This window comes from Sarcophilus harrisii, chromosome 1 (assembly GCF_902635505.1).
Source record: "Sarcophilus harrisii chromosome 1, mSarHar1.11, whole genome shotgun sequence".
In the NCBI taxonomy this organism is placed as follows: domain Eukaryota; kingdom Metazoa; phylum Chordata; class Mammalia; order Dasyuromorphia; family Dasyuridae; genus Sarcophilus; species Sarcophilus harrisii.
Genome location: NC_045426.1, coordinates 436,942,352 through 436,965,182, shown reverse-complemented (window position 1 = coordinate 436,965,182; position 22,831 = coordinate 436,942,352). Strand labels below are relative to the sequence as shown.

The 22,831-nt window shown below is 32.3% G+C and overlaps 1 protein-coding gene across 3 annotated transcripts in view; it reads right to left on the bottom strand.

Moving 5' to 3' along the window:
* The window catches only part of PAG1 (phosphoprotein membrane anchor with glycosphingolipid microdomains 1), a 211,355-nt gene that overhangs the window by 55,464 nt on the left and 133,060 nt on the right, over positions 1-22,831 (bottom strand). The gene's annotated exons all lie outside the window — the stretch shown is intronic.

Sequence of the window (22,831 nt, the reverse complement as noted above, 5' to 3'; positions counted from 1 at the left end):
TATGAAACTAATTATAGATGACAACTATAAAGAAGGCTAATTTCATTTGAAAACTCAGATTCTTTCAAACTCATGAAACTTTGAAACATGATTAATATTCCTTGATGATTTCATAAGTTAAGAGAAATTAGGTTTAGAATACCAATTTTGCCTTACTAATTATTCTCAATCTTTTTATATTTGATTCTATGCCAATTTTATCATCTATTTATATTAAATCCCTCCTACTTCTTATCCAGGATGAAATTATCTGTTTTTCTAGATTTCTATTATATTATATTAAAGTTTTTAGATTCCACTAAACTTTGACTATTAATATTAACTAAGTTTATAAATGACATTTAGAATGAGTTTCCTCTTCCATATATTCTTTGAACCAAATGAAAACCATTTCTACTTGAATCCCAAGAATCAAAAAATCTAAGTCAATTTCCCACTTTTTGTTAGATATTACATTGCATTAAAAAGTCATTGTTCAAAATACCCTTCATTAGACTTAGATAAGATGTATGGCTGGATGCAAAAGCTAAATAGATTTTATGTAAGAGCAATGTCCTTGGAATGATATTGTTTCGAGCTGAGTACTGTCCTGAATATGTCTAATGAATTCAAAGAATATTTTTCCATGTGCACATTGGAAATGGCTGTAGTTGCAAATTTTTCTTTTCAGCCACATTCACATAGTCTCAGAGTTACCATAAAGGCTCAACCACTGACATGTTGTCAGAGACATCAAGATGAACACTCTGCCCCCAAATATATTTTCTACCTTGTTGATTCCAAGAATTTAAAGAATCTTAGAGATAATGAAAATCCCTCTCTTTTTGAATGTGAGTTAAGTGAGACACAGAATTTAAATGATTTGTTCATGTATTTAATCCATCGACAAGCATCTATTAAAGCTTATAGAATCTAGAACTAGAAAAGGCATTAGAAGCCATCTGGTCCAACCCCCTTATTTTTACCAGATGAAGAAACTGAAGTGGAGAGGAGCTAAGTTACTAGTCCATATATGCAAGAGGCTCAATGCTAGATGCTGAGGATACAAAAAAAGAAATATAGAATTACCCTTACTCTCATGGAACTCACATTCTATCATTTTGGGATTTGAACTTGATTCCTATCCCTAAGTCCTGTGCTCTCACCACTGAAGAGCTGCTTCTCCTTCTATCTGACATGTTTATATTACTTAATAACCAATAATTTGCTAAACTTAAAATTGTAAACTCAGAGATTTATAGATGGATTTATAGTCATCTAGTCTAGCCTATTCGCTTAACCCCCCCCCCCCCAAATGGGGGATTGTTAGTTTGTTTTTAAAATTAATTGAACATTTACAGATTTTCCTATGGGAAAAAAAATACACACAACTATCACTTCCTTCCTTCTATTCTTTTTTTTTTTTCCCCCTGAATCTGACCTTCTAATGCCACATAGCAATACTGGAAAAAATATATACCAATAATATTATTTTGATTTTATATCAATCCATAAGCCATTTATTAAGTACACACACAATGTATCAGAAACTGATACTAGGCACTAGGGGATATGCTACAAAGACTAAAAAGCTAGCAGACTCTGCCTACAAGGAGCTTATATTATAGTGTTGGAAGGATATATATATATATATATATATATATATATATCTCAAGTATGAGTTAATGTACAGTCCATACAAAGTAATATAGAGCAATCCTGGAGGGAAGAGAGTTCTAAAACTAGAGATGGGTAGGGAATCAGAAAGGTCAATAGGCCCATAATAATGGGAGAAGCCATTTAACTTACTTTGAAGAAAGCAAAGAACTATTAGGCAGAGGGGAAAAGGAAGTTATTTTCCAGGTATTTGGGAGTCCTTATGAAAAAACAGTTGTTGGAATGTCATGCATTGGGGACCTATTAGCCTGGTTAGATGGAAAAGGAGATTTCATGAAGAGGATTAATTTTGAAATAAAACTTTAAAAGTTGGAGATTTATAATTTGTAATAAAATAATGTTATTCAAGACTTTTGAGGTAAAACTGTTTAATATCAAAGTTACAGAAAGTGGAGGAGGAAGTGGAGAGGAAAAAGATTGAGGACAAATTAGGAGAACATTACAACAGACAGGGTGAGAGGTAATGAGGGTCTGAACTGAGACAGAGGCTGTATGAGTAGATAAGAGAATAGATGGGTATGGGATGTTGTAGAGGTAGGATCAATAAGGCTTGGCAACTGATTGATGTGAGAGTTGAAGGAAAAGGAAAAATCAATGATGATTCACTCTAAAGTTGTGAATGTGAGAAACCAGAAGAATGCTGGTACTGTCAAAAATAGAAAGTTTAAAGGAACTATGGATATTGGAGAAAATACGAGTTGAGTTTGAGCCATCTAATGGATAGATAAGTGCAGATATCCAAAGGGTAATTAGTAAGATGGGACTCAGATTCAGGAGGGAGATTAGGGTTGATGTATAACATGTAAAATTGTATGAAAAGAAATAATAAGGCAGTTAGGTGGTGCAGTGGACAGTACATTGGGACTGGAGTCAGGAGGACCTGAATTCCAATTTGACCTCAGATACTTACCAGCTTATTACCTTGGACAAATCACTTAACTCTGTTTACCTCAGTTTCTCATTTGTAAAATGAACTGGGGAAGGAAATGGCAAAATACTCCAATATCTTTGCTATGAAAAGTCTGAATGGAGTCACAGAGAGTCAAATATAATTGAAATGACTCAACAAACCAACAGCAACATAAAGAAGACAATCAAACCTAAAGGAGCTAAATAAATCACCAAAAAAGGAAGCAGAGAGAGAAGAAGCTCTAAGAGCCAGAACAGAATGTCTTTTTCTGAGGGAGACTGTAGGTAATGACAGGGAAAAGTTAAAGCAGAATGTTAGGAGCAGAACCAAGAGAAAGCAGTGCCATCCAATCAAGGAGGAAGAGGGGAAATGGAAGAATGTCAAAATTGCAGAGCAGAAAAGTGAAACAAGGAATAAAAAAAAAAAAACATTGAATTTAGCATTTGAGAGATCATAGAATAGCAGATTTAGAATGAGAAAGGATATTAGAAGTCTTTTACTCCAACTTCATCATTTTGTTTACACACATAAAGGCTTGGGAGGGTGGTGGTGGTGGGGGTTGAATGGCTTCTGCATAAACAGAATTTGAACCCAGGGGTCCATTCCCTCCAAATCCTGTTCTCTTTCCACTGTACCTATCCTGTCTTTTGTTGGTAATCTTGGAGATGGTAGCCTTTCAGTAACATCTTTCAGATTACAAGAAATTGAGAAGTGAATGAGAGCTGAGGAAATAAAAGACACAAAGTATAGATGACTGTTTCAAGAAATTTGGCTGTGAAAGAAAGAGCTATCGCATAATAGCTTGAAGAAATGCCTATGATATTATCAATTTTTTTAAGGATAGGAGAGTCCCTGAGCCTCAAAAGACTCAACATTTAAAAAAAAAACAATACTATAGACTATTTGAGGGTAATTTCCATATTTCATCAATGAAATCAGACTGTTTACAGAGCCATCTGTCCTCATTGTGATATAGTGGGAAAATGATAAAGTTGGAGTTAGTAGAGTATTGGGTTCAAATTCTGCCACTGCTAATTGCTAATAATGTGATGCTGAACACATCATCACTTTTGTTAAGTTTCAGTTTCCTTATCTGCAAAATTGGGACATCTGTAGGGTAATCTTAAAGTTGTGTAGTACTTTATAAACCTTAGAGACATATTTAATTGTTAGCTAATATTAATATGCATTTTAGAATTACTATACATTAGAATACATTAATATATAATTTAGAAAATAATTGGTTTTCTGTATATAAATTGTGATAGCTTACTATTTACATTCTTTTAGTAAAAACTTAATGATTCTTCTATGTATTACCATTAAAGCAACTACTATGGTTGTTATAATTTTTGGTAAATTTTTTTGGGGGTATTTTTTTCAACTACTTGATCACTTTCAAATTTCATCTACTTTATCACTTATATTCTATGTCCTTCTATTTTTCTTCAGGACAAATATAGTGATATTATATCGGTATATAGAACTTGAGAGGCATGTAGCACACTGGATAAGCCTTGAAGAACACCTGTATTCAAATCCTGTCTGACATGTATTGGCTGGGTGACCTTGGGTAAGTTATTAGCTTCTTAGAGTATAAGGCAAATTTTTAAGACTGTAATTGAAGAAAAGGTGCCAAGTTGCACTTGTAGAAAGACCTTCATAACCCTGGATTTTCTTGTAAAAGTGAAATTATTAGTCCAATTCTAGCTTTATATAAAATCTTGTTCACTGGAGTATAGGCTCAAAAAATTTTATATTCATTTATATCAACAAATATCCAATTAAATTCAACTTCAGTTCTTTCAACTTGTTAAATTTGATCAAGTCATAGTAACTATATTTATTACCCTGTTTCTATTCTGCAACAAAGAAATATAATTCTATATTCTATTCCTGTGGCTAAAGGCAGTAAGAGTCAACCTATGGCCCATGGGAAAGGATCTTCAAAAACTGTATTTTTTTTCTTAAAATGACCTGACAGTTAATCAGATAAGACCTTATAAGATGAATGCTAATGAACAATTTAGAAAATTTTCACAGCTTATGAAAAGCAGGTATTCTCCCTCAGGATTCTTTCTTGGGTTTAAATGTTTATTTCCATTTATGAACTCTGAAAAAGACAGAGGTTATAGATCAAATTATATTATAGTTCATTATTATATTATACATCAGATTATGGTTCAAAATGATTGATCTCTATGCCATCTCTTCTCAAAGGTAAGTTTTTCTGGCTCCTTAAATTCACCTTTTTTTTTTCCCTTTTTTATTAGCATGGTTAGCCTCTTCTGGACAGGTTTCAGCTTGTTACTGGCTCTACCTCAAAAGAATGAAGAAATTCCTAATAACCAATACTAAAGAGAGATGAAACCTAATTTTTGATAAGTAATGAGCTCACTTCTCTGGTGATGTCCAAACAGAGTGGTGATTTAGACAGGATGTTGTAGAGAGAAGGACACGTTTCAGGTAGATTTAGTCTCTAAGATACCTTTTAAGTCTAAGAGTTCAACATCCTAATATCATAATCTAATCTAACATCAGCTTTCTAATATCAATATACATCTCCTACAAATTCTGAAGGGCATCGGGCAGAATGTTTTGGAGTATATTGATATAGTATTTCTTGTAATTGGAAGGAGACATTTCTAATGTTTTTTATTTGGGATCTTTAAGGAAAGTTTTTGAGGATTGTTTATAGAAGTGTAATGTAAAGTTGTGGAGTTTCTTTTAAAGTTTTGACTACTTAGCCTATGAGTCTCTAATTCTCAAATTCCATGATTCTGTTACTAAACTGTGATCAATCTATTATCAGCAACTAAAATTATTGAGTATTATGGGGGCCAGCACTTAGACAATTAGTTATTCTTAGTTATATTAGCTATACATAGAAATGTTTTAAAAGTTTATTACATGAGAAAAATAATTTAAAGGATAAAGTAATCCAGTGTTTAAAAAGTCCAGCATTTTAGATCAAAATTATTATGCCCATTAGTGCATAAAATCCCTACCTTCATGTCACTGTAATTGTGTTTAATAATGCATGAGATGGCTTTTTTGGGGAAAAAAGTAACATTTCTACCAATTTTCAAAGAGGAAAACAACATATTCCAAATACTCCTAATAAAATCGAACATTTCACACTTCATGTGTGAAACTAGACATTAATTTGCCTAAAATGTTATTAATACACTGTCTAGACATCCATTAAACATCCCTAATGAATAATGTGGAAAATATAAAAGTAGAATTGAATCCTGTGAGATTAACCATTTAATTATTTCTCATGTAACTATTAAGAAAGACCTCAAAAAAAAAATTCTAAAGTCATTGTGAGACAAGTAGTTTTGCTAATTATTGAGAGTAGATTTTTGCAGGAAAAAAAAAATCATATTTTGAATATCAAGTGAGTCAATGACAATCCGTAAATCCAGCTCTTTAATCTAATTGCCATTGGGAAGAGAAAGATTAGTCTTTGTTCTCTGCTTACTGGTTTAAATAATACATAACAAATGGCTTCATTCCAATTTTTTCTATAAGCAATTATTTATGGTGGTTATGTAATTATTTTTTTTCAACAATCAAATTCTTAAAATTAGAAATAAAATATTTTTCAACTTTTTTTTTACATGACTTTGAAAATATCTTTCTAAATAATCAGGGCTATCATTCCAGGCTTAAAAATTTTTGTATATATTGAAGTCAGGCTATTTATTTGTTTTGGGCAAAATGTTAGACGAAAAATTATTAGAATAGAAGGGATTTGAAAAGAGACTTAATGAAAGACCATTTAAAACCCAAGAGAATCCATTAGATGAAAAATGTTTGGTCATAAATGAAATGGACAGCAATACAAAATATAATAGATTAATTATGTAGCCCTTTCCCACTTTTGAAACATTTGATGATATCCCCAAGGCATATGTCTTATGATCTCAATATAAAGAAAAGATGATGAAAATTATATTGAAAAATATGGTTATAGATTAAGAAATAAAAGCAGATAAAGGATTGTGTATTATTCAGAAGTTTCATGTCTGTCACATGATTATTTGAAGAAGAAAATCAGAATGACACTAGACATGGTGAGTACCAAAAGATCCCATAAAAAAATTGTTTTGACTTAACAGACAAAATAAATGCAACTATATTTTCAGAGTAAGCTGTGTATAATCAGATGATCCTCAAATCAGGGAAAAAGTCAGAACAATACTGAATACCAAATCAAAAGAAAGATTAGATTGGGGGGAAAGACAATAAATTTGGCTTTTGTAGTTCCATTCCAAACTTACATGTTTAAATATGTTGTTTATTCTGAAAAAGGGAAACTGGGTATAAAGCTCTCACAATTTCTTAGAGAAATTTAACTGATATAAAACAATTACCAAAACAAGGAAGCTAAAAGAGTCCACAAAACCATCTTAATCAGTAAACACAATTTTTTTGAATAGTAAAAGAACATGGAAGCCAATGTCAACATTGAGCACAAGCTTCTCTGGCAAAAATTAGAGGAAGATGGCCTACGATTATGATCGTAATACTGACACCCCAAATACAAAACAACAGTTCATAAGAGAACAAGCTAAACCTGTGACCAAAATCAACGACATTTTTGATGGGCCTTGGAAGGAAAACAGGTAGGGAGGAAATTTGTCAGATATTTTATAGTGATCTGGCAGTGATAGTATAACCACCGCATTTGGTCCACCATGTTAATACCCGATGTACTATATATGGAATTAGCAATAACATTTTAGAAATGTTATCCACTAATATGGGTGGAAGAAATCTCTATGAGAAGTGACAAATTTAAAGGTACCTAGGTATCCCTTTTCAAGATTTCTTGATGTAGATTTCTAAAGAATAGAGAAGTTTACAAATAGTATTTTTTAAAATCAAACAACAACAACAAAGCTATTGAAAAAATGGTACTTTCTGATATCCTTGACAAGTTGTTAACTATTTTTTGCTAAGAAGACTTCTAGTGAAAGCAAAATTTAAGAAATCCATTCCATTTTACACAGATCCAGATAATAGGAAGTTTTTCTTTATATCAAACTTGAATTTCATTCTCTGAAATTTGATCCCTTTGGTCCTAGTCATACCATCTGAGACAAATCAAATGTGTCTCACATGTCCTCATTTCAAGTTTTCTCTCCTTCACCTGTGTCCAGTTGGGTCAGCTTATCTCATACAGCATGATTTGGAGGACCTTTGCCATCATGGCTGTCCCCAAATTAAAGACATTTGCCCTAAAATGTGGTACCCTGAACCAAATACAGTACTCCAGATATGGGCAGATCGGAGTAGAGGACAGTGGGACTATTACCTCTCTTGTTTTGGAGATTCCTAAATAAGCATAAGGGCAGCCAGGTAGAACAGACACATGCTTGGAATCAGGCTGATTTGAGTTCAAACCAGGCCTCAGACACTTACAAACTATATGATGCTGGAAAAAGCCACTCAACCCTGTATACCTTGGTTTCCTCCTCTATAATATGAACCAGAGAAGGAAACTGCAGTATCCTTGCCAAGAAAACCCCTACAGTAGTCACAAAGAGTCAGATACTACTTAAAACAACTAAACAGCAAGAAACATACATGCATAAGCATTTTTCAGCTTCTATATTGCACCACTGATGCATTTTAAATTTGGAACTTAATAAAATATTTCCTGTGTCCCCAGATAATCTGATATCTAACCATGCTTCCCATGCTGTAAAAATATTCCCATATTCCCATACTTGTTAAATTGGTTTTTTTCTTGTTTTTTTGGATGTGATAGCAAGAGTATGTAAGAGGGTATATGGGGCATAGGAAAAAGGAATGAGCATTAAATATCTCTTATGTGCTAGGAGTTCTCATTTGATATTCATGACCCTGAAAAATAAATGCTGTTACTTTCCCCATTTTGCAGTTTAAAAAACTGAGGTAAACAGAGGTTAAGTAACTTAAGTAACACAGCTATTTAGTGTCTGAGGTTGGATTTGAACTTGGGTCACTCTGACTCCAGACTTAGGCTCTATCCATTAAGCGGTCTCTAGGTTTGGGGAAAGGGAAAAGATTTGTAAACTGATGTGATATTTAGAAACATGTCCTGTGACTTTAGATAGATAGACTGTGTCTCTTTATCTAAACATTTCACATGTTGGAGCCACCCTACATTTACCTCTACTACATTTATTATTTCACCTATTTGCTTTCTTGGTCACACAATTCTTGAACACTTTTCTCCCCTCTTCCTTTCAGAAACAAACACTTCATATTGTAGTATATATACCTTCTTTCAAAAATCAGTAATCTATTTTTTGTTGTGCTAGAGCCCATGTTTTTTCCTAGTATTCTTTCTAAAATATGATTTCTATTCTGTCCTGATCTTCTCTTGAATTTTCTGGGTATAAGCAGGAATATAAAAAGGTGTTCTTCAATAAAAATGCTTTTTTAAACATCAAAGACATATATGAAGAGAAAATTATGTGGGCTGATCATGCATCAAGAATTAGACATGACAGATGGCCAGACCAAGTGTTATATTAGTAACACTTGAGATATTAAAAGAATCAAAGGAAGCACCCCACATGTTGGGTGGATTCTCTGGAAGATTTATGGAAGACATGAAGGAGATAAAAACAGGATAAGAAAGCATGGGGGGGGGGGATTATTATCTGTGTCAGCAGAGAAAGTAACCACACTGATAAAGTCAGAAATCCATCTAAATTATTCTTAATTTCTGAATATCTCATAGAATTGCCAATAAAGCACAGATGATTATATCAGTGCTGAAAAGTCTCATATAATTTTTAAAGATGCTTTCAAATATAAAATGCTAAACAATATATATTTTGATGATTGTCTATAGCATATATTTAGCTATATAAAAACAGTAAAATAATATGACATTTTGCTGGTTACAGGCTCAATTCCTATTTTTAGGTGCATGTCAGTGACAAAGGGAGGCATATTTGTTAGATATCAATTTGTCAAGTGCTCCAGAATTCCTAAGGATAAAAGACATAATAGAAATCAATATAACATTATAATGGCAATAATAATTTACCTTTACCCTTCAGGCTATTTTGTATTTCCACTGTTTTTATTTGTTGCTTACAACAGAAATATTTGCCTTACTAAGAAAGATACGAGATATAAAACAGTATATGTTGTTTCTTGTGAATGAGATTAAAGCTACTGATGGTAAATTTATGTCTGTGCACAATTGTGACAAAAAACTAGACATTAACAATTCTCTACATTGTTGATTTACAATTGTGGCTGCCTCTCAGGCTTTTAACTGGACCAGTGTCATTGCTCAGGAAGAACTATCTCACTTGTTTATAAATGCACCTTCAAGAAACTTATTCTGCTTTTGTTTTTTCTTTTATTTTAAGTGGCCTCAGGTCAGCTTGCCATACCACCCAAAACTCATCGGCCACTCTGCTGTCATCCATTTGGGACTCATTTTCAGTCTCATGCTGCACTTGTAAAGAACATCCATGTGAGACTGTTTAGGATCTTCTTGCTGCTAATTTTTACCTTCAAGTACAGGGTTATTGGAATAGGCAAAAAAAAAAAACAAACAAACCAGATATGGAAACCACTGTTGTATATGACACATTTAGGAAAATGTTCTGATATTTAATGGAATTAATGATGAGCTTATTCCAACACCTGTGAAGTATTCATTCTCCTAAACATCTAATCTAGTTCCTTCACAAATATTTAATCTTTCCATAGCCCTTCTCTTACCTTTCAACCATACTGACAAATGATGGGTCTATAATTATGTATGGGTATGATATAAGATATTCATTGGACCAAATCACATAACCATATACAACAATGAGCCAGAAGCCAAACAGTAGTCTGTTTCAGAGTTTTGGTGTCATAAAACAGAAAATAATAAAGTTATGTATTTATATGTCAATTATACTTATAAATGATGCTTTAATGTCTGTTAGATGTATTCTGCCCCAAACATATATATTTATGAACTGACATCTGGATCAGCTTTTTTTTCTTTAACTAAATGGCTAATTAGAGTTTTATTAAATTTAAGTGAAAAATAGTAATCAGTATCAAGATTAAAAAACAACATTAGCTGAGAATATCACAACTTTCATTGAAGCATAAAGCTCCAAGAATTGCAGGATAAAAATGTACCTTATTATAAATAAATTCAATGTAGTAAATTATGTTTCCACAAAACAGGATAAGTGGGAGATAGTTATTTGATTAACTAAGGCATTTATCATAAGGATCCTTTAATTAATGAGTTTTCTTGCTCCACAGAAGATCAGATTTACTTTCAAAAATTAGAATTTCTCAGGAACAAAAACATTTTATATATAGTATGGTATATCTCATAACACCTTTAAAGCCATGAAATTTCATAGCTGAAATGGAGATTGAAAAAAGATCCAGTCTTTACTTTCTTATTTTACAAATAAGGAACAGAAATTCAAAAGGTTAAGTGACCTCCTGTTGTTGTTTGTCCTTTGCTCTCAAAGAGGACCACTTCATCAGGGAAGTGATGTCACGACATGCAAGAAAAATGGATTTAAGTGAGAGAAGTCTGTGCAAGCTTACCTGCCTCACTTTCCCCTCCTGAGCTATCTGGATATAGTGGCCAGATACAGATCAGGATGACTGAAGATGGCTTTGCTTGCAGTAGGAGACCTTGGTCTTTTTAAACTTAATAAATCTCACTTTGACCGAAGCTCTGTCTATTCAATGATTAAGGCTGGGAAAGAACTGAGAAAAGAAGAGCCTCTTTTACCTAGTCAAAAAAAAAAAAAAAAATCTAATCTGGGAGAAGACTCTCAGGTTTCTGGGCTCATAGTTCCTGACTCTATGGTCAATATATCATGCTATTACTTAAACCATCCAATGATGTTAATGATGTTAATACAATAGTGATATTTGTATTCTCTTTTCATTTAAGTGGCACTGAATGCTAAGCATGAAATTTTGTTCTTCTATGTGCAATGGAACAGATCCAAACTGAAAGCCTCTGAGACTCAGACAATAGGCAATACATAAAGTGGAACACACATATACTGTCATGCATGCACACACATTCCTGATGATCCTATTATTAGAAAATTTGGAAGTGGATAAAAAAAGGATAAGGTCTAACCAATAAAATGAGGTGTATTCTGAACCCCATTGTTTAGGCTGGCATATTTGATATTTGATTCTCTGTATCAAATAATTCTACTGGCATTTGGACACTTTTGAAACTATTTGTTACTAGATTTGTCTGTAAACAGAAAGGTGCATTAAGTCTGGTTTTTAGCAGTTTCTGTCCTTTTTTGGAGGAGACTGTCCTTTTCATGCTTCAAACACTGATGCATTTTCTAAGAAGGTAGCATTACATACAAACCTGTATTTTAAATCCTTTTTTCTGTTCTGTTATGAAATACCTTTTCGTGATGCAATGGGGGAAAGACCAACAACCCAATCTCCTCAGGACAGTTTTCTGAGAATCCTGTTCAGGCACTTAAAAACCAAGGAAGGAGACAGTCTAAGATGAGGCAGCTGACAGGAAGGGAGATAAGACTGTTTATTTGACATTCACAGGGTGGAGTTGCAGGAAGATAGAGGTTACAAAGGGCTCTTCAGATGGGTGAAGGTCATAGAAGGATTAAATGCTTGTCAAAGAGCCAGATCAGTTATTTGGGGAATGAATATTTCACAGGTGAGGAAATAACCCTATCATTAATTCCACTGGATCCAAGAACACTTTTCTAATGGTGTCATAGGTTGGCAAAGAAAAAAAAAATCATCCCTACTTTCCTACTAGACTTTTAGTATGTCAACCACTTAAATTTGTTTGTGCCTATTTTTAAGTTATTTTAAACAACGGCAGAATAACTCTTGAATAATTCTTGAAACAAAAGGACAACAATACAAGTCTTTGTTTACTGTACATTGGTATAATTTTAACTACTCATATAAAAATAGAAAAAACTATTGAAAAAGTAACTCAAGACAAATATTTCATCAATTGAAGCAATAACAACCAATCACAAATATTTATTAAATGTTTTCTATATGCTAGGCAGTATGCTAAGTGCCAGAGATAAGAGGGGAAAAAAACAAAACCACAAAATAGCCCCTGCCTTCAAGAAGTTTATATCCAGTTGAGGAGAAAAATATTTATACAAACAAGCATATACATACACACACACACACACACACACACACACACACACACAAAACACACATATATACCTTGAAATATACAAATACAAAATACAAAAAAATACAAAATATAGTCTGAGGAAGGAACTATAGTAAAAATTAAGAGGAAAGGCTAGATGTGAGACATTTAAGAATTGTCAATAAAAGGTATTTTTCTGTTATTAATGGTTGATTTGTTAATTCAATGAGTTAGAAGTCTTAAAGTCATACATACATTTAGAAAGACAGAAAATGCAATAATCACCAATATTGACTTTACACAAACTTTATAAACTATAAGGTCCTCTATAAATGTAATTTGTGGTTGCTATTACTGTTGACATTTGGGATGATACCCCTAATGTTTATTAGATTTCAGGCCAGTTTCACAAGTCAGCTCAAAAGAATTTGTAGGCACAGAACTCCAAATCAAGGGGCAAAGATTTTATTATGCTTCTAAGAGTGAGCTAAATTCCAAGAGAAGTGGGTAAGTTAGTGAGCTAAAGTCCTTTCGTAAGGGTATTATAACCTGGAGGTTGGATATTAAACTTGGATTTCTAATAAGATATAGTAAAGCGTTGGAGTTTCCAGAGTCCTCCACCTGGGGTAAGACTATAATCAAAAATCCACTTCAACAGAGGAGTCAGAGAGTAGCTAGTCTTTCAGACTGTATGCAGCAATTCAGGCTTTCATTGGTAAAGACCACATGGATACCCAGGACCTCATTACTATTATTAGAAAGCAATTTAATTTCTCTTGATAATACAGTGACATCAAGATAATTGTAAAGAAACAATTACTCACATTTATGACACTTTATAATTTATAAAACATTTTCCTTCCAATAACCCTGTTAAAAAGGTAGTATAAGAGTCCCCATTTTATAGTTGAACAAATTGAGTCTTCAAGAGATTAAATGGCTCCTTGTTACAATAAATGAAGGAGCAAAGAGTTGAACTCAGATCTCTCTAAATGACTTCAAGACCAGTGCTCTTTCCACTAAATCATTCTGCCCCCTACATAGTAGATGCCATTTACTTGCATGCTGATAAAATTTTTTATTCCAAACAAAATATTCTTTTAGTTCAGTAATTTTTCAGTAGTGTTCAATTCTGTGATTTCATTTGGAGTTTTCTTGGCAAAGACTGGAGTGATTTGTACATTTCTTTTTTCATCTCATTTTACATGAGAGGAAACTTAGATAAACAGGGTTAAGCCTAGGATCATATAGCTAGTAAGTGTCTAAGGCCAGCTTTAAACTTAGAAAGATCAGTTTTTCTGACTGTAGGTCTGATACTCTATCACCTGAGCCAGTTGTCTGCCCTACAATATTGTTTATGAGAGTTGGGTGAAGGATGGAAACCCAAAGCGGGGTTGCTCCTCCCTGTATACTACATATGCCAAAAAGCAATTATAAATGATATGTAAAGAAATTAATTTGGCTGTGTTCCCATAAAAAATATATATTTATGGACAGTGAAACTTCAACTTCATATAATTTCCATGCATGATAAAACAAAATTCTTTTGTTTTTAATCATTTAAAAATGCAAAAACCTTCCTTAGATGTCAGGCTATTCAAAAACAGGTGGTGAGTTGGCCCACTGGCAATTTGCCAACCCATGATCTAAATCTAAACTCTCAATGGACAGGTACTGAGCCATGGTTTAGTCTGGGAAGACATGTTGATTAACAGTAGTTTATTAGGACTTGTATAAATACATTCATATACATATACACACATAGTTAATCACTCAGAATAGAGTTGATATTCATAATGGTTCTGTATGTTTGTTCTTTGAGGACCAATATAATTAAGCTCATAGCAATTCATTACCAGATTGATTGCAGAGTACTAAACTTTTTTTTTGTCACAACAAATATTAAAAACCGTCTAATAAATGACAAGAAAGAGTGAGACCTACATTGTTGGAATAGGTATTGCTATGGTGTCACACTTTTTTGGTCTCAGGATTCTTATAATCTTAAACATCGAGAACCCAGCAAAGAGATTTTGTTTATATATATATATATATATATATATATATATATATATATATATAGAGAGAGAGAGAGAGAGAGAGAGAGAGAGAGAGAGAGAGAGAGAAATTTTTGTCACATTAGAAATTGACCTAGTATTATTTCCTGATTATTGCTCTCCAGGCTATACAGGTGATTCTAATCAGGACTTTCTCTACCTGACTACCTCAGACACTTATTCTTTACACCACCTTAACAGCTCTTTTGTATATTATCTTCCCACTAGAATGTAAGCTCCTAGAGGCAGGGACTGCTTTTATTTTTTACTTCTATTTCTCAGAACCTACTTGGCAAAATGCTTAGCACACAAAGTAAGAGCTTAATAAATGTTGTAGACAGACTGAAGATAGTTCTGACCTCCCTGATTTCTTCAAAGGGTCTCAGAGGTACCTGGTTCACACTTTGAGTACTGCTGTTCTATAGAATACAATATATCATTCTTCAAAAATATATATTTTTAGAAACTATTACCACAGCATTATTTTATAGACAATAAATCACATAGTGTATATGCACAAAGTATCCCAAAAGTCTTGGTGCTATTTTTAAGCTTTAATAGTTTCAGAATTATCACAATTATAAAATTAAAAAACACATGAAAAGTTAATAATTTAAATTTTTGTATCCACTTAGATTTCTGAATTTGGAATTATAAATTTTGAGTTTTAATTTTAAAAAGCCAGAATACTCTGTCTTTTTGCATTGCCTGTCCAACATTTTTTGACACATCTTCAAATCAAGAGGAGGTCTTCCTGCTTGGCTACCTTTGTCACCTGATCTAGTTCCATTAGACTTTTCCATCACCTCATTCTCTGTATAATCTTAAGGGTAGGATTATAAATGCAATCTTTTCAATCACTGAGCAGCAATTTATAAAAGTTTTTAGTAAGTTTAAAAATCAGTTAGAGTGAGTAGCTCATACAAGATAGTAGTTATGAAGAATTTTAATGAGAACATACTTTAAAATTTTAATAATCAACCTTTCAAATACTTTTTATGTTTGCAGTGGTTATACTTAGGAAGTTATTAACTCTTAGAACTTCATGAAGATCTTTGGGATACCCTAAATAACAGTAGTAAAAAATGTAAAACATTTTTATAATGAATGTACTGACATTTGGGGGAAAGATTTAATCGTCCTTCAACTTATTAAAATGTGACAAGTTACTATAAATGCAAATGTGACTTAAATATTTATACTAATAACAATGAAGTCATCAACCAGATGTAACCTAATAGCATTATACAATATTTATCTTTTTAAATTTTTAATTTTTATTCAATGTTTAGAATGTTTTTCTTTTTAAATTTTGAGTTACAAATTCTTTTGTATCTTCTTTTGCCTCCTGTATCCACTGAAAGGGCAAGCAAAATGATATCAGCTAATTATAAATATGCAAAAGATATTTCTATATTAGCCATAGTATAAACAAGAACAAAAACAAAATCAAGAAAAAGAGAAAATAATACCTCAATTTGCAGTTAATCAGTATTTTTTCATCATAAGTTATTTGGAATTGTCTCCAATCATTGTAATGATCAGAACAAGTAAGGCTTTCGCAATTGATCATCATTACAATAGTACTGTTACTGTGCGCAATGTTCTCCTCATTCTTCTCATTTCACTTTAAATCAGTTCATATAGATCTTTTCATGTCTTTTTCTGAAATCATCCCCTTGTCATTTCTTATGCCACAATCGTACTCCATCAAAATAATATACTATATAGCTTGCTCAGCATTCCCAAATTGATCAGCATCCCCATGATTTCTAATTCTTTGTCACCACAAAAAGAGCTGCTATAAATATTTTTGTACACATGTACTTTTCCTGATTCTTTCTTTGATTTGTTTGGAGTACAGATTAAGTAGTTTTATTGCTGAGTCAAAGATATATTCAGTTTTATAGCCCATTGGCCATAGTTCCAAATTATTTACTAGAATAGCTGGACTAGTCAAATCTATCAACAATTTATTAGTGTATCTATTTTTTTCTTATCTCTTGGGCAGCCATGGTTTCTGAGAGATGTGAACAAGTACCTGCGAGCTATTTTAATTTACATATACATTTACATTACTACAAACAATTTGTGACAGAGCATTTTTATATGATAATTAATAGCTTTGATTTCTTCTAAAAATTAGCTGTTTATATACTTATTCCATTTATCAATTGAGGAATGGCTCTTATTTTGATAAATTTGACTAAGTAACATTTATATTTGAAAACTAAGACTTTTATTAAAGGAAACTTGTATTTTTTTTTTTTTTCAGTGATCACATTCATTGTCTATGGTAGTACCTTTTAGCAGCAGGTATTTGGAGGTTTAATTTTTTAAATTAGGTCTATTTTTGCATTTACTTTTTCCAAGATCAGGATTGCTAACACTACCTTTTTTACTTTAGCTAAAGTATAATAGATTCTGCTTTAAGATTTTAACTGTCTTTGTGTTTCAAGTGTATCTCTTGTATACAAGCAAATAATTGGATTCTTGTTTCTAATCTATTCTGTTATTTGTTTCCATTTTATAAGTTAGTTTCTCCCATTTACATCCACAGTTATGATTGTTGTGTTTTTCCTCTATTCTATTTTCTTTTGATTTATCATTCTCTCTCTTTTTATGTTGTCCCTTTTCAAAAGTCAATTTTGCTTCTGACCACCGCTTTCCTTAACTGCCCTTTCTTTTGTTATCTCCCCTTTCCCCTTTTCCCCCAATATCTTGTATCCCCTGTATCCCCTTCTACACGTATTTTCCTATTGGATAAGATCTCTCTTTTTCACCCTTTTTTTCCTTTTAAATCATCACAACAGAATTGACTTACACATGTCCTCTATCTATGTAGATTCTTAACTGATCTAATAATTAAGATCTTAGCAGTTGCATTACCATATTAGATTGTAAACAGTTTAACTTTACTGATTCTCTTTTAACTACTCTTTCATGTTTGCTTTTTGATATATCTATCCAGTCTCGTGTTAGAAGATCACATTTTAAGTCACATTTTCTAATCAGCTCTTTTCATCAGGTATGTTTGAAAGTCTATTTCATTAGATATTCATTTTTCCCCTTGAAAGATTATAGTGAATTTTGCTGGGAAGTTGCTATTGGTGGAAACCTAGTTCCTTTGCCTTCTGGGATATCAGATCAGATTCTAAGCTTTCCAATTCTCTAATACATGGTTGTGAAGTCTCTTGTGATACTGACTATGGCTCCATGATGATCTGAATTGTTTTTTTCTTGCTACCTGCAATATTTTCTTCTTGTCCTGAGAGTTTTGGAATTTGATTAATATTCCTGGGAATTTTGGGAACAGAAAATTCTTTCAATTTCTATTTTACCTTTGGATCTGAAGTACTGGGGCAGTTTTCCTTGATAATTTATTGAAAGATGATGCCTAGGATATTTTTTTTTCATCCTGACTTTCAGACAGTCCGATAATTTTAAATTGTGTCTCTTTGATCTATTTTCCAAGGCAGTTATTTTTCTGGTAAGTTATTTGACATTTTCTACTTTTTTTTTTTCCTATATACTACATATTTTTTCTACTATATTCTTGTGACTTTGTTTTATTGCTTCTTGATGCCTCATATTAGTTTCCACTTGTATAATTCTAATTTTTAAGAAATTATTTTCTTCCATGAATTTTTGTGCCTCTTTTATTGTTAGACCAATTCTGTTTTTCCAAGGACCATGCTGGTGCTCCTATTCCACTCTGGGCCCATTCCTATCCTAATGTCACAGACCTCTTGGGCTAATGTCTTAAATTATCTTAGACTGCAAAAATATTCACCTTGAACTCTCATTGCTTCTGTTGCTTCAAAATTTGATTTGAGGAGCTATTTTAAAAATTGTTTGGAGGAGAATATTGGAAGAATTCAGCTGGATTGCTGCCTGTTTTTCTACATCTAGGCTCTGTTCCTTGATACTGTCCAAGTTCTGTTCATCCTCCTAACTCAAATTTTTTCTTCATTAAATAAAGTACTAGATGATATTCACATAATTTTCTAGAAATATAACTTCCATGAATACCAAAATAAACCTCTATGCATTTTAAACAGCTTTATGTAATCCTTATCTCATTTTCTATTTATGTAATCCTTATCTATTTTCTAAGATAGAGACCCTCTGGGTCTCAGTTGTCTATAAAACAAAGAATTAAGTGACTTTTAAAATTCTCTTTAAACTTTAAATCCAGTGATATGCTATGATAGCTAGCAAAGAACCATAGCAAGTATTTGAACACTGTATGCTTTTATGCAAGCTTTGATATCATGGTGAAGGTGTGAAGTGGAATAAAACAATACAGTCTTAATACTGTAGATAGTTCGATGAGATAATTTTCTAAGATCCCTTATAGACCAAGAATCCCATGATTCTAACAAGCATTATATCTCCCCAATTGGATTCTAAAGGAATTTTTTTACTTCATCTCAATCTTTCAAATCTCAGTGTTTTATAAAGCTGTAATGTTCAGGCCAGCTTTCTGGAGGTGCCCCAGAAGGACCTTGGTCTCAGTTGGATAGTCACCACTAGGATGGACAAGAATAGAGTCCAAAGTCTGTACTGTCTCTTACACAGTCTGTGTCTGTCATAGTCTGATCCAATCTCAGTCTGACCCAGTCTCCTCCAGCAGTCTGCCAGCCTCAACCAGTCTCCCTCTGAGTCTGACTTTGTCCCCAATTTAAATACCCGATTATAATTACATCATTACAGTGTACTGAGTGTGTGTGAACTAGAGAACCATTCCATCACCATGCTAAGTACTAAATATATGTATACTAGAGAAGAATTATCTTATCAATTCCACTGAGTTAACATCTTGTTTCAAGTATACTTCTCCAGAGTTCTGGCTCTCTACAGGGAGAAAATAGGATGGAAGGCTTTCTACATAAAGCATTTTAGCAAATTCCATTATAAAGAAGTAATAAAATATTATTTGAAAAAAGCTAGCTATTTTCCTTTATTCTCTTTTTTCCAGTTGACATTACTACTCAGATATATCTTAGTAGCCATATTTCCTAAGAGAAAGAAAATATAATCTCTTTTAATGAAATCAAAGGGTAATACCAAAAATTTATACAAGAATTTGTTATTCTATATACAGTTAGCATTCAGTACAGTTTGGCTAATTCTCAGAGAATAGTGATGACAGGGCACTAAATGAAATCAATAAGAATTTATAAATATCATTGCTCATATGGTTATAAAAATCTTTAAAAATAATTCTTATCTACTAAAAAAGCTCCTGACATTTAAATTGAAATACATTATTTTTCTATGTTTAGTTTCATTTCCTTAGATGATCATCTCTACTCATCAGATATATTTTATTTTCTCTGCAGCAAAGAAAGTCATTATTGTAACTGTTGTCAAATTTGGTCAATTTTAACAAATTACATACTTTACCAAAGTAAAAGTCATGAAATGTAAGCTTCTTTCTACTTTCTCCATTCTTATTTTACCTCTCTAGTCAATAGGGGAAGAATTTATAACATTTGACAAACTCTGAAAATAGATTTTGAATAGTAACATTAATTTTCAAAGAGTTTATAACTAATAAGTTTGATGAAAATAGAAATTTGTTTCCTGTTTTGGATAATAAAATCAATTTTTTTATTTTATGAGTTGTTTTGAAAAGGCAAATTTGTGGGACATCTTTTTTAAAAGATGTGATATTTGTTTTTTTTTTTTTTCCCTCCAATAGTTGTTTTCCTTAGAAGCAAAACATTGTCAAGGAGCAAAAGGATGAGGGAAAGAGGAGACAAACAGGAGGAAAAACAGGATGGAAAAATACACAGTAATCATAAATGGAAATGTGAATGGGATGGTCTCTCTCATAAAATGGAAGTGGATAATAGAGGGGATCATAAACCAGAATCCTACAATATATTATTTACAAGAAACACACTTTAAAGCAGACAAGTTAAGGACTATAGCAGAATTCATTATGCTTCCATAGAAGAAAAAAAAAAGCAGAGTTAGCAAGCATGATCTCAGACAAAGCAAAAGCAAAAACAGACCTAATTAAATGGTATCATAGACAATAAAATAATAGTAACATATTAAACATATATACACCAATCATATAGCATCCAAATTCTTAAAGGAAAAGTTAAGTGAGTTACAGGTTCACAATTAAATAATAGAGAGCTATATAAAATATAAGATGAAAAATTTTGATTATATTACATTAAAAAAGTTTTTTTTTTTTACAAAAACAAAACCAATGTAACCAAGATTAAAAGAAAAGCATAAAGCTGAAAAAACAATCTTTACAGCAAATGTCTCAGATAAAGGCCTGATTCCTCAAAATTGAGTCAAATTTATAAGAATATAAATCATTCCTCAATTGATAAATGGTCAAAGGATATAAACAGGCAATTTTCAGATGAAGAAATTAAAGCTATCTATAGGCATATGGAAAAGTGCTCTAAATCATTTTTGATTAGAGAAATGCATATAAAAACAATTCAGAAGTACCACTACCACTTCCTACCTTCATATTGTTTCATATGACAAAAAGGAAAAAAATATATATAAATGTTGAAGAAAATGAAACATTCTGGAAAGCAATTTGGCCCTATGGCTCAAAGGCCACCAAACTGTGCATATCTGTACTACCACTATTAGTTCTGCATCTTAAGGAGATAACAAAAAAGGGGGAAAGACTTACATATACAAAAATATATATGGCAGCCCTTTTCATGGTGGTAAAATATTAGAAATTAAGGGGATACAAAAGAAGTGAACAGGGCTGAACAAATTGTAGTATACGAATATAATGGAATAATACTGTGCAATAAGAATGATAAACAGTCAGATTTCAACAAAACTTGGTAAGACTTGCATTAACTGATACAAAGTGAAATGAGCAGAACCAGGAAAACATTGTACACATTATTAGCAACATTGTGTGATGAACAACTATGAATGACTCAGTTTTTCTCAGCAACATAATGATATAAGACAAATACAAAATAATAATGAAAAAAATGCTAACCACATACATTTAAAGAACTCGTGGTCTCTGAATGCATATCTCGAACCATACTTTCTTCACTTTATTCTTTTTCATGTGTGTTTTTCCTTTTGACCTGTTTCTTTTTTTTGCAATTGTGATTAATATGGAAATGTTTTACATGATAGCACATATATAACTGATTTAAAATTCCCTACCATTTTAGGAAAAAGGAAGAGGGAAGAGAAAAATTGGAACTCAGTCTTGTAAAAATGAATGCTAAAAATTGTCTTGATGTGTGAGTGGGAAAAAAATACTATTTTTAAAAAAACACCCCAAAATGCACTCTATCATTGGAGCTAACATTCTATGGGAAGTGATAGAAGGTACATATGCACAAAATTTATGTACATACGCAAAAGTAAATACCAAGTGTAAACTAATTTAAAGAGTGAGAGGTTAATAACTGAAGGGATGAAGGAATCAGGAGACTTACTGAAAATCTTCCTGACTCCAAGCCCAGTACTCTATACACTGCACCAAGCTACTTTAAAAATGGGACAAGTCCCAAGTACTACCCAGTTTCATAAAGATTAAAAGGGCTACAGAATGGTCTTCAAATTATTCAGTGGAGTCTCTTCCAAAGATTAATAGAAATATGTGCATAAGAATTGCACTGGATTATAAGGCTGGGAGGAACTGCCATCTGTATAGTGAAGGGAATACCAATACCATTGAACTCATGGATCCATCTAAGGATTTAAGTAGATATGACAACATTGCTTGTAGCAAATTAAGACAGAGCATCAGTACATGGAGGCTGATTTTCATCCTGAACAACTTTTAGAATAACTACCAAATCTAACTGAGCATTTGTGAGATGGAAATTTAGGGCAAAGAACTTCCTTCCATGTTGAAGGAAATATAACTTCTACTTTAAATTTTCTTCTTCATATTTTTTACTTCACCAAACCTATAATCTTTTTTTTTTTTTACTTCTACGCAGATTTCACAATTGGTGAATTACTAATTACTAAGAAGAGACTATAAAAAGCTCATATCCTAAAATATTTTTCCCTCCCCATCAA